Raw genomic sequence first — 12,054 nt, 5'->3', positions numbered from 1 at the left:
CCATCTCTGTTCCACATGGTCAACGTGGAGCTCATGGTCCAGAGTTGGTCCATTAATCTCCGCAGACAGAGGCTCCAGCTGGGATAAGCCTGGGAAGCCCTAGCTGTTCCCAGAAAACACAAGGAAAGCAGAATCCAAAACACCAGAAGTCTGTATTATCTCTACCACCAGAGAGTGTCCATTCCTTTTTCCCATTTCTAAAGTTGATATCAAACTGCCTTTTCCTCTTTTTAGCACAAGAGCTGGACTTGAAAACTGAACCTCCACTCTAACAACTTCAGATGATTATATTATTATCTGGCTAAATGATTCAGATCTCTAAGAAAGCCCTTTCCCACATAATAAAACTCCTGTCTTGAAGTTAGGCTTCTCTTCTCCATTCTGTAGACACTGCAGCATTGCTAAAGGGTGATACAATCTCACTCTCTGCTGTAGTTTTATATTTTTTGCTGCCCTAACAAATTACCAGACTTGACTTAAACAATACAAATTTATTATCTTATGAAGTGCAAGTTCCTCAGTCATGTCTGACACTTTGCGACCCTCTGGGCTATACAGTCCATGGAATTCTTCAGGCCAGAATACTGAGATCTTCCCAACCCGGGGATCGAACCCAAGTCTCCCACATGGCAGGCAGATTCTTTACCAGCTGAGCCACAAGGGAAGTCCAAGAATGCTGGAGTGGGTAGGCCATCCCTTCTCCAGGGGATCTCCCAGACTGAGGAATCAAACCCGGGCCTCCTGCATTACAGGTGGATTCCTTACTGAGTCATCAGTGAAGCCCATATTATTATCTTACAGTTCTGTAGATTAGAAGCCCAACACAGATCCCACCAGGCTAAAATAGGGTGTTGACAAGGCTGTGTTCCCTACTGGCAGTCCTAAGGGAGTGTACGTTTCCTTGCCTTTCCCAGCCTCTAGAGCCCACCTGCTTTCTTTGGTTCATGCTTCTCTTCCTCCCCTCTCATGCCAGCAATGTTTGGTCAATTCCTTCTCACATCACATCACTCTGAACTTCTTTCACAGTCCTATATCCCAGTGACTCACTCCTTCTACTTCCTCCTCCATTTTTAAAGAGCCCAGTGACTGCAATGTGCTCACCCAGATAATCCAGAACACTCTCCCTATATTAAAACCAGATGATTAGCAATCTTAATCACCCCTTTCCATTAACAATATAGTCACAGATTCCAGGGACTAAAATGGACATCTTTGGGAGCATTATTCTGCTTGTCACACTCTATAAGTATCCTTGCTTTATAGCTTTTCTCTACGGCTACCCACCCCCTTACTTCCATTTCTAGGAACCATTGACAAACGTCATGGTGCCTGAAAATTGCTCAGTTTAGTTCAGTTCAGTTGCTCAGTCATGTCCGACTCATTGCAACCCCATGAATCGCAGCACACCAGGCCTCCCTGTCCATCACCAACTCCTGGAGTTCACTCAGACTCGCCTCCATTGAGTCAGTGATGCCATCCAGCCATCTCATCCTCTGTCGTCCCCTTCTCCTCCTGCCCCCAATCCCTCCCAGCATCAGGGTCTTCTCCAGTGAGTCAGTGCTTCGCATGAGGTGGCCAAAGTACTGGAGTTTCAGCTTTAGCATCATTCCTTCCAAAGAAATCCCAGGATTGATCTCCTTCAGAATGGACTGGTTGGATCTCCTTGCACTCCAAGGAACTCTCAAGAGTCTTCTCCAACACCACACTTCAAAAGCATCAATTCTTCGGCGCTCAGCCTTCTTCACAGTCCAACTCTCACATTCATACATGACCACTGGAAAAACCATAGCCTTGACTAGACGGACCTTAGTCGGCAAAGTAATGTCTCTGCTTTTGAATATTCTATCTAGGTTGGTCATAACTTTTCTTCCAAGGAGTAAGCGTCTTTTAATTTCATGGCTGCAGTCACCATCTGCAGTGATTTTGGGGCCCAAAAAAATAAAGTCTGACACTGTTTCCACTGGTTCCCCATCTGTTTCCCATGAAGTGATGGGACCGGATGCCATGATCTTCGTTTTCTCAATGTTGAGCTTTAAGCCAACTTTTTCACTCTCCTCTTTTATTTTCATCAAGAGGCTTTTTAGTTCCTCTTCAGTTTCTGCCATAAGGGTGGTGTCATCTGCATATCTGAGGTTATTGATATTTCTCCCAGCAATCTTGATTCCAGCTTGTGCTTCTTCCAGCCCAGCGTTTCTCATGATGTACCCTACGTATAAGTTAAAAAGTAGGTGACAATATACAGCCTTGACATACTCCTTTTCCTATTTGGAACCAGTCTGTTGTTCCATGTCCAGTTCTAACTGTTGCTTCCTCACCTGCATACAGATTTCTCAAGAGGCAGGTCAGGTGGTCTGGTATTCCCATCTCTTTCAGAATTTTCCACAGTTTATTGTGATCCACACAATCAAAGGCTTTGGTCTAGTCAATAAAGCAGAAATAGATGTTTTTCTGGAACTCTCTCGCTTTTTTGATGATCCAGCAGACGTTGGCAATTTGATCTCTGGCTCCTCTGCCCTTTCTAAAACCAGCTTGAACATCTGGAAGTTCACGGTTCACGTATTGCTGAAGCTTGGCTTGGAGAATTTTGAGCATTACTTTGCTAGCATGTGAGATGAGTGCAATTGTGCGGTAGTTTGAGCACTCTTTGGCATTGCCTTTCTTTGGGATTGGAATGAAAACTGACCTTTTCCAATTGCTAGTTTTAGCGAATTGAAATTATGGAGCTTTAGCTCCTTTATTCTATGGTTTTTCCAGTAGTCATGTATGGATGTGAGAGTTGGACCATAAAGAAAGCTGAGCACTGAAGAATTGATGCTTTTAAACTGTGGTGTGGGAGAAGACTCTTGAGAGTCCCTTGGACTGCAAGGAGATCCAACCAGTCCATCCTAAAGGAAATCAGTCCTGAATATTCATTGGAAGAATTGACGCTGAAGCTGAAACTCCAGTGCTTTGACCACCTGATGCAAAGAACTGACTCACTGGGAAAGACCCTGATGCTGGGAAAGATTGAGGGCAGGAAGAGAATGGGACGACAGAGGATGAGATGGTTGGGTGACATCACTGACTCGATGGACATGAGTTTGAGCAAGCTCCAGGAGTTGGTGATAGACAGGGGAGCCTGGCATGCTGCAGTCCATGGAGTCACAAAGAGTTGGACTCGACTGAGTGACTGAACTGAACTGATTCATTGCACATGGGATCACCTAGCTTTAAAACAGGTATTATTTAAGGGTAAAATAATGTCTGGGATTTGCTTTAAAATAATCCACCAGGGGGAAAATGTTGCAAGGCAAACAGGTAAAATATGGTAAGCAAAAGGGTGATAATTTTTGAAGTTGGATGGTAAGTACATGGAGTTTCTTTATATACTTTTCTTTTGTATATACTTTCAAATGTTCATAATTTAAAAATTGAACATTTGAGCTCAGTTGACCTCCGGATTTTTTTAATATTTGTGTGGAAAAAATTTATAAGAATAGCCCAAATTGCATGCTAGGGACTTCTCTGGTGGTCCAGTGGCTAAGACGCCACACTCCCAAGGCAGGGGCCCAAGTTCAGTCCCTGGTCAAGGAATTAGATCCCACATGCTGCAACTAAGAGTGCATATGCCGCAACTAAAAAATACCCCACATGCTGCAAATAAAGTCCTGTATGCTGCAACTAAGACCGGCACAGCCACATCAATCAATCAATATTTTTTTTAATTGCATACTAAACATATCCTTTTTAGTGCACTAACTGGAAAAGCAGCTAACTTAAAATTTTTATTGAGATATCATTTACGAGATGCAGCAAACTTTTGTAAAATTAAACCTTTTATTTTGAGAAAACTGGAGACGCATATGTAGTTTTAAGAAGAGACCTCTGATATGCCCTTTACCCAGTTTCTGACAATGGTAATATTTTATAAAACTGTAGCAGGATATCACAACCAGGAGGCTGAATCAACAGTCAAGGCGCATGTTTTCATAACCTTAAGGATCCTCATGATGCCCTTTTACAGTCAGCATTTTCTGTGCGGGTGACAGGTGTTTATTGTGTATTACAAATGAAGACCCTCTCATCAATTTTACTCACTTCCTTTCAACTTTGCTTAGGTACTTAACTGCTGCTGCTGCCGCTAAGTCGCTTCAGTCGTGTCTGACTCTATGTGACCCCATAGGCGGAAGCCCACCAGGCTCCCCCGACCCTGGGATTCTCCAGGCAAGAACACTGGAATGGGTTGCCATTTCCTTCTCCAGTGCATGAAAGTGAAAAGTGAAAGTGAAGTCTCTCAGACGTGTCCGACTCTTAGTGACCCCATGGACTGCAGCCTACCAGGCTCCTCCATCTGTGGGATTTTCCAGGCGAGAGTACTGGAGTGGGGTGCCATTGCCTTCTCTGGGGATTTAACTGGCAGTTGCTTAAAATTACCAAAACCTATTTTTCAGAGCTGTTAAACATGCTACCTGGTATAGCCCTAAAATTGAACTGGCCAAATTTTAGGAACCATAAACAGACAGCAAAATATGAGCTCAAATAAGGGATTGAGAGCAGTGCACAGCATAGTGGAAAGGCACCCTGGAACTCCAGTATCAGAGCAGCGTGGTGGGGCTACAGAGCAGCTGCGGTCACCACCGGATGGCCAGGAGTCACCAGCTGGGCGATAAGCACTGCTACCGCCAGCAGCCTCCGCCAACATCCAGGCTCCCCTTCCCCTTCAGTTACAGCATTCACTTAGGAATGTGTGTTGGTGCAGCCACTACGGAAAACAGCATGGAGGTTCCTCAAAAAACTAAAAATAAAGTTGCTGTGTGATCCAGCAATCCCACTCCTGGCTATACATCTGGACAAAACTATAATTCAAAAAGATACATGCCACCCCTATGTTCATAGTGGCCCTATTCACAGTAGACAAGATATGGACGCAACCTAAATGCTCAATGACAGATGAGAGGATAAGGAAGATGTAGTACATATATACAATGGAATCATAAAAGAGAATGAGATAATGCCCTTTGCAGCAACATGGATGGGCCTAGAGATTATTATACTAAGCGAAGTAAGAAAGAGGAAGACAAATATCACATGATATCACTTATACGTGGGGTCTAAAATATGAAGCAAATGAACTTACCTACAAAACAGAAATGGACTCACAGAGGTAGAGAATTGAATCATTTTGCTGTACAGCAGAAATTAACACAACATTGTACATCAACTATACTTTGATTTTAAAAAATTAGATACAAAAATTAAGGACTCATTTAAGAACTGTCATTTCGGTGGGAGGGGGGTTCATGTTTGGGAACGCATGTAAGAATTAAAGATTTTAAAATTAAAAAAAAATAAAAAATTAAAAAAAAAAAAAAAGAACTGTCATTTCCTGGCTCTTCTCACAACTATATGTGATTTGATAGAGCAGCAACATTTGGCCAAGAAAATGTATGCATAGGGTAGTCTAGGACGTCAATAAATTTTCTTTAAAAAGTGGCAAGCTCTTCTTTAAACCTTCCTGTGGCCAACAACTGACCCTGTGGTCAGAGAAGTAAAATAGAAGATGCTATGGACTCTGATGAATTGAAGCGACCAAATCAGACCTGGAGTACCTCTCTGTAGTACTTTACTGAGAGACAGAGAGAGGAGAGAGAGAGGAGAGAAGAGGCGAACTTATATCGTTAAGCCATGATATCTATCGGACTTTGTTCTCTTACATGCAGACAGTAATCCAAACTGACATAAGCAATCTTCTCCTTATCTAGAGGCAAAGGTTGTTTTCATTTGAGTCTGGAGACTGCTGTTTTGATTTTGAAAAACAAAATACTTCAATAGTCTTTTGATCATATGAAATTAAAGGCCTGAAATGACTATAGACTGCAAAGTTTGAAACAGTTGCAAGGTAACCAGCTCTGTGGAATGATGCAAAATTTTCTCTTCCTTTGAGCAGAATTGAGCCTCTACAGAAAAAGGGTTACAAAGTTTGTGGAAAGGATAAGGAGCAGAAAAGAAAGATTTCTTCTCATTTTAGAAGAGGGAAAAAAAAAAGACATATAGTTGAGGGCCTGACCCTGGGTCGAATTTAAGTTCAAGATTCCCAAATCTAGCATCTATTCTCTCAAAGATGCTTCTGCTACCCAGGGGCCTGAGGAGAGTGACAGCTGGTGGGACAGCCTCCTACAGAGATGGATCTGGGAACCAGGATATCAGTATGCACTAATTTTAAGATAGATTTCTTTTTTTATTCTCTGCTGATGTCCAAATGTAGTGAGCATCTGTCTTATCTTTTCTTTTTTTTTTTCTCTTCAGAATCCATTTTCTGCCTGGTAACATGAAGCTATGTTTTCTTCAGGATTACCTCCTCCCCCACCTTCACCCTTGTGTTTTGGGAGGGCTTGATTCCTTACCCCCAACCACTTCATCCTAATCCCCAATATCCAAGAGCATCTGTCACAGTGATTTCTCAAAGGTTAAGCTAGGAACCAAGTCATGCTCAGTAGACCCAATGCTATGCCATTTGGGGGACTTTGTGGGAAAGGAATGCCTTTTTTCTGCTCTGCTTGTTAAAGGGCTCAGAACGTAAGCCTGGAAATTCAGTGCCTTCTCTGCTATCACTTAGGAGGGCCTGCCAGAGAATGAAGCCAAAACAGAGGAAACAAGGATATGAGATGGAAAAAAACAAATTTCTGGTCACATTGTTTGAACCCTGGAATACAGCTGAGCCTTGAAATACATGTAGCCCCTGGACTTTTCATTACCTTAGCCAGTACATTCTCTTATATTTATGGAGGTGCTGTTACTCTTTAAAACCAGTTTGAGATTGAAAGGTTGTTGCTGAGCCGTGAAAGACACCGGGATCCTTGGCCTCCGGAGGACAGGAATTCAATCCAGGACCAGTGACGGGTTTGATCACTCAGAGCTCTTGTGTAATTAAGTTTTATTAAAGTACAAAAGAGATTGAGAAAGCTTCTTACATAGACATCAGAAGGAAGTGCCCCCCTGCTAGTCTTTAGCTGGATGTTATATAGCTACTAGCAGGCTGCTAATTGGAGAAAGAAAATGTCTCAAAACTCAGAGACTGGCACCAGGCTGCTCACCCACAACATGCATTCTGAGATAACATTGGCACAAGGTGAGTGGTCCCCCATAAGAAAAACGCATTGATTAGCTCAAGGTTTGAGAAAAGACAAGTTCAGGTGGACCCAGGTGTCATCATGGCAACACAGAATTTTAAGAGAAACCTCCTCTTTAATGTGTATAGAGATGGGAAAAAAATCTGACACTTGGAGTTTATTTCCTCCTGCCGCTTAAGAGAGATAGAAAACATCTGATACTTGCAGCCTGTTTCCTCTGTTTGGAGACCCCTAGCCTTCCTGCCTGGAGAAGGCAGTGGCACCCCACTCCAGTACTCTTGCCTGGAAAATCCCATGGATGGAGGATCCTGGCAGGCTGCAGTCCATGCTAAGGGTCGGACACGACTGAGCGACTTCCCTTTCACTTTTCACTTTCATGCACTGGAGAAGGAAATGGCAACCCACTCCAGTGTTCTTGCCTGGCGAATCCCAGGGACAGGGGAGCCTGGTGGGCTGCCGTCTATGGGGTCGCACAGAGTCGGACACGACTGAAGCGACTTGGCAGCAGCAGCCTTCCTGTCTGTCACCCTCTCAAGATGAGTGTCTGTCTCTTACAACCCTGACTCCTGACTGACGTACACAGCAAGTCTGGTCTTCCTGTATTTGGGGGAATCAAGGAAGAAGTGTGTGCCTACATGTGGAGTGTATGTTTATTAGGGGAGCAAAGCAGTGTAAAAAGAAGCTTAAGAGAGCAAGAGAAATGGCAGGAATGGAGCAGCAATCCAAAAGCAAATGTGGGGATGGAGACGAGAGCTTCAACCCTCTACTTTGACACTCAACAAGAATGACCTCTGAAACCTGGAGAACTTGAGAGCACTCTGATTACACCAGTAAAGTCAATATATCCTAAATGAAATATGATATATGTGGAAAACTGTCTCTTATGTCAGGAAGAGCTGAATCAGATGGTTGGCTAATATTATTCACATCTCCAAAAAACAGTGAGTCAACAAAAGGCATAGAGAGGAAAGCCTGAAAGAAATCTGAGATGCAGAATTTGACACTGCCTCCACGACTGAAAATCCCATGGATGGAAGAGCCTGGTAGGCTACAGTCTATGGGGTCACAGAGTCGGACACGACTGAGCGACTTTCTTTCTTTCTTTCTTTCCACGACTGAGCAACTTCACTTTCACTTTTTACTTTCATGCATTGGAGAAGGAAATGGGAACCCACTCCAGTGTTGCCTGTTCCCTGGAGAATTCCAGGGACAGGGAAGCCTGGTGGGCTGCCATCTATGGGGTCACACAGAGTCGGACACGACTGAAGCAACTTAGCAGCAGCAACAGTTCCAAGTCCTATAGATTGGATACATGCTGAGTATCCAACTTGACCATCTGCTTGGCAGGATAATGGTTGTGATGGGACCTTCAGCCTTAAAAAATTACTCAACTTAGGTGCTATTTCAATTCAACATTCTTCCAGCAACTTAAGATTACAATTTTATGTCGCTTGTAGCCTTCCATCAGCACTGTCAAGGGTGATGCAAGGCCCTGCAAAGGAGAGGGAGCAAGTTCAGATTAAAACCTTTTGAGAGCAGGCAATGTCAAACTGTGTCAGGAAGCCAGGTCCCAAGGCCAGGTCTGGAGGGTCCTAAACAGAACCAGAGTTTGGGAACGAGGTATGGAATTGGAAGGGTGAGGGCGCTACAGTTTCTGAGTCAGCGACACAATAATAAAAGATTAGTAATTAAAGATTGTTCATTGTAAATGAACAAAGAGATTTTGATAATTGTTCTACTGTTCAGACTGTGGCATCTGCGTATGGCCTTTGTTGTCTTGGGTTCTGAGGGGTGGGGCTGGTTGAAGGGTGGGCCCACAGCACTCGGTCCTAATTTTGCATGGGCCTCCCTGCACATGAAGGGCCAAATCCACATTTTCATTAGTGTTGGAAATGCCATTTTAAAACTTGGACCTTTGTCCTAACATGTTTTCCCCTCTAAAAATGCAAATGTCCACAAAGAGCATTAATACATTAAACTTGATTACGTATAGACACTGTCAGTGAGAATTTTCTTTTTTTGAGCAGAAATTAAATGCTTTCCATTTTACTTCTTAAAAGAGCTTCATTGTTTTGACTAGTAAGCAACTTTCTGAAAGTTAATTTTCCTAACTTTGAATATGAAAAATTCATGCAAATCAATGGAGAACTCACTCTGGGATTAAATAATGTATGCGTTTTTATGCTGAAAAAGTACAAACTGTAATATCATTCATATGCAAAAATAGATTGTTAATTTCTGTACATTTGCCCATACATATTATTATTTTCATGACAGTGGAGTATGTGAACCATAAATGTATAGTTTCCAGAATTTCATGTTTTAAAATTTATATGCTATAGCTTTTGAGTGCCATTTCTTCAGAAGTATTTGTTTAGGAAAGAATGGCAAATAACGTCCAGCAGGCAGACCGCCAGGTTTCAAAGAACTGGTTTGCCCTTGCATCAGTACCTCCGTTAAAGTCTGTTTGTTTAATTTTCTACAGCAGAGAATTTGCATTGCTAAACTTGGTGTGTACAGCATGCATCTCTAATTTAGGTAAAACACCCATTCTGCCAGAAATCCATAATTAGAAAACAACCATAAAAGCTATACAAAAGCATATGTTAGTTTTTACAAATTTAAAATTTTATTTGCAAACCATCAGCCCACTTGATACAGGTGCTACGAGTAGCCTGAATTATTGAATGAATTATTGCTCACTTTCCCCGTCCTGCTTTTATCCCTAGTCTGGCTTACCTCCTCTCTCCCCTTCCCCCCAGCAATCCATTCTCCCTACTCTGAGCAAGTCAGCAATCTTGGCCTGTCCTTGCATGCCTTCTCCCTACTCTTTTTTTTCTTTCTTTTGGCCACACTATGTGGTGGTGCAGATTCCTAACCGCTGCATTGCCAGGGAATTCCCTCCCTACTCTTTCAGACAAACATATATACATGAGGATTTCCTCCTCATTGTCTTACAAAATAAATGACAGTTATAAAATTTTTTAATTTTCTTCCTTTAGTAAAAGTATATGGAAATCTCTCCAGGTCAACTGACAGAGAATCCACTCATTCTTTAAATTTATAATATTCTGTGTTCCTTAATATTCTATGATGTGGCTATACCACAGTTTAGTCAATTGTTTCCCCACTGATGTCATACACATTGTATTCTGCCTTTTGTCCTTGCAGAAAGTTCTGCAAGAAAAGTCCTTTAGGCAAGTCCTTAAGTACGGGTGCCTTTATTTCCAGCAGAAGTGATAGAACTTGGTCAAGGGTGTGCATATTTTAAATTTTAATAGGTATTCCCGGATTGCTTTTCCAATGCACAGTATTGAATTCACAGTTTTAAATGTAATGTATGAGTTTGCCTTCCCCTGCACTCACCTCCATTGCCACCAGTCATAGGCATTACTATTCTTTTCAATTATTGCATCTTGATAAAAGGCATTGGCATGCTCTCTGACTTCAGACTACACTACAAAGCTACAGTAATCAAAATAGTATGGTACAGGCACAAAAACAGAAATGTAGATTAATGGAACAAAATAGAAAACCCAGAAATAAACCCCAAACTCATGGTCAATTAATCTACCACAAAGGAGGCAAGAATATACAATGGAGAAAAGACAGTTTCTTCAATAAGTGGTGCTGGGGAAACCAGACATCTATGCGTAAAAGAATGAAATTAGACTATTCTCTAACACCATATACATAGATAATCTTAAAGGGATTAAAGATCAAAAAATAAGACCAAATACTATAACATTCCTAGAAGAAAACACAGATAAAACACTTTTTGACATAAATTGCAGCAATGTTTTTTTGGATCCGTCTCTTAGCATAATGGAAATAAAAACAAAAATAAGCAAATGGGATGTAATTAAACTAAAATACATTTTCACAGCAAAGGAAACCAGAAATGAAATGAAAAGACAACCTATGGACTGGGAGAAAATATTTTCAAATAATGCTACTAATGAGATTAATTTCCAAAATATACAAACAGCTCATGCAGCTGAATATCAGAAAACAAACAACCTGATTGAAAAATTGGTAGAAGGGCTTCGCTGGTGGTCTAGTGCTAAGACTCTGGAGTCTTAATGCAGGGGTTCCAGGTTCAAACTCTGGTCAGGAAATTAGATCACACATACAACAAGTGAAAGAGCCCATATGCTGCAACTGAGACCTGGTGCAGCCAAACACATTTTTAAAAGGAGTTTTTAAAAAATGGGCAAAAAACCTAAATAGGCATTTCTCCAAAGAAAATATACCAACAGCCAATATTCAATATTGTTAATTCTTAGGGAAATGCTAATCAAAACCACAATGGGGTATCATCTCACACCTGTCAGAATGGCCTTTTTTTTTTTTTTCTGGCCTCACCATGCGGCATGCAGGATCTTAGTTCCCCAAACAGGGATCAAAGCCAGACCCCCTGCGTTGGGAGGGCAGAGTCTTAGCCATCGGACTACCGGAGAAGTCCCCAGAAGGGGCATTATTTTAAAAGTCTACAAATAATAAATGCTGGAGAAAAGGGACCCTCCTACACTGTTGGTGGAAATGCAAATCCGTGCAGCTACTATGGAGAACAGTATGAAATAGTTCCTCAAAACACAAAAATAGAGTTACCATTTGATCCTGCAGTCTCACTCCTGGGCATATATCTGGAGAAAACTATAATCCAGAAAGATACATTCACCTCAGTGTTCATAGCAACACTAATTACAATAGCCAAGACATGGAAGCAATTGAAGTGTTCATCAACAGAGGAATGGATAAAGAAGCTGTGGTGTATATTAATATATACAATGGAATATTAATCAGTCATAAAAAAGAATAAAATTGGGACTCCCATGGTGCTTCAGTGGTTAAGAATCAGTCTTCAAATGCAGAAGATGCAAGTCTGATCCCTGGTCTGGGGACTAAGCTCCCACATGCTTTGGGGCAACTAAGTCCACACACA

This window comes from Capra hircus, chromosome 10 (assembly GCF_001704415.2).
Source record: "Capra hircus breed San Clemente chromosome 10, ASM170441v1, whole genome shotgun sequence".
Lineage (NCBI taxonomy): Eukaryota > Metazoa > Chordata > Mammalia > Artiodactyla > Bovidae > Capra > Capra hircus.
This window is presented reverse-complemented; position numbering follows the sequence as displayed.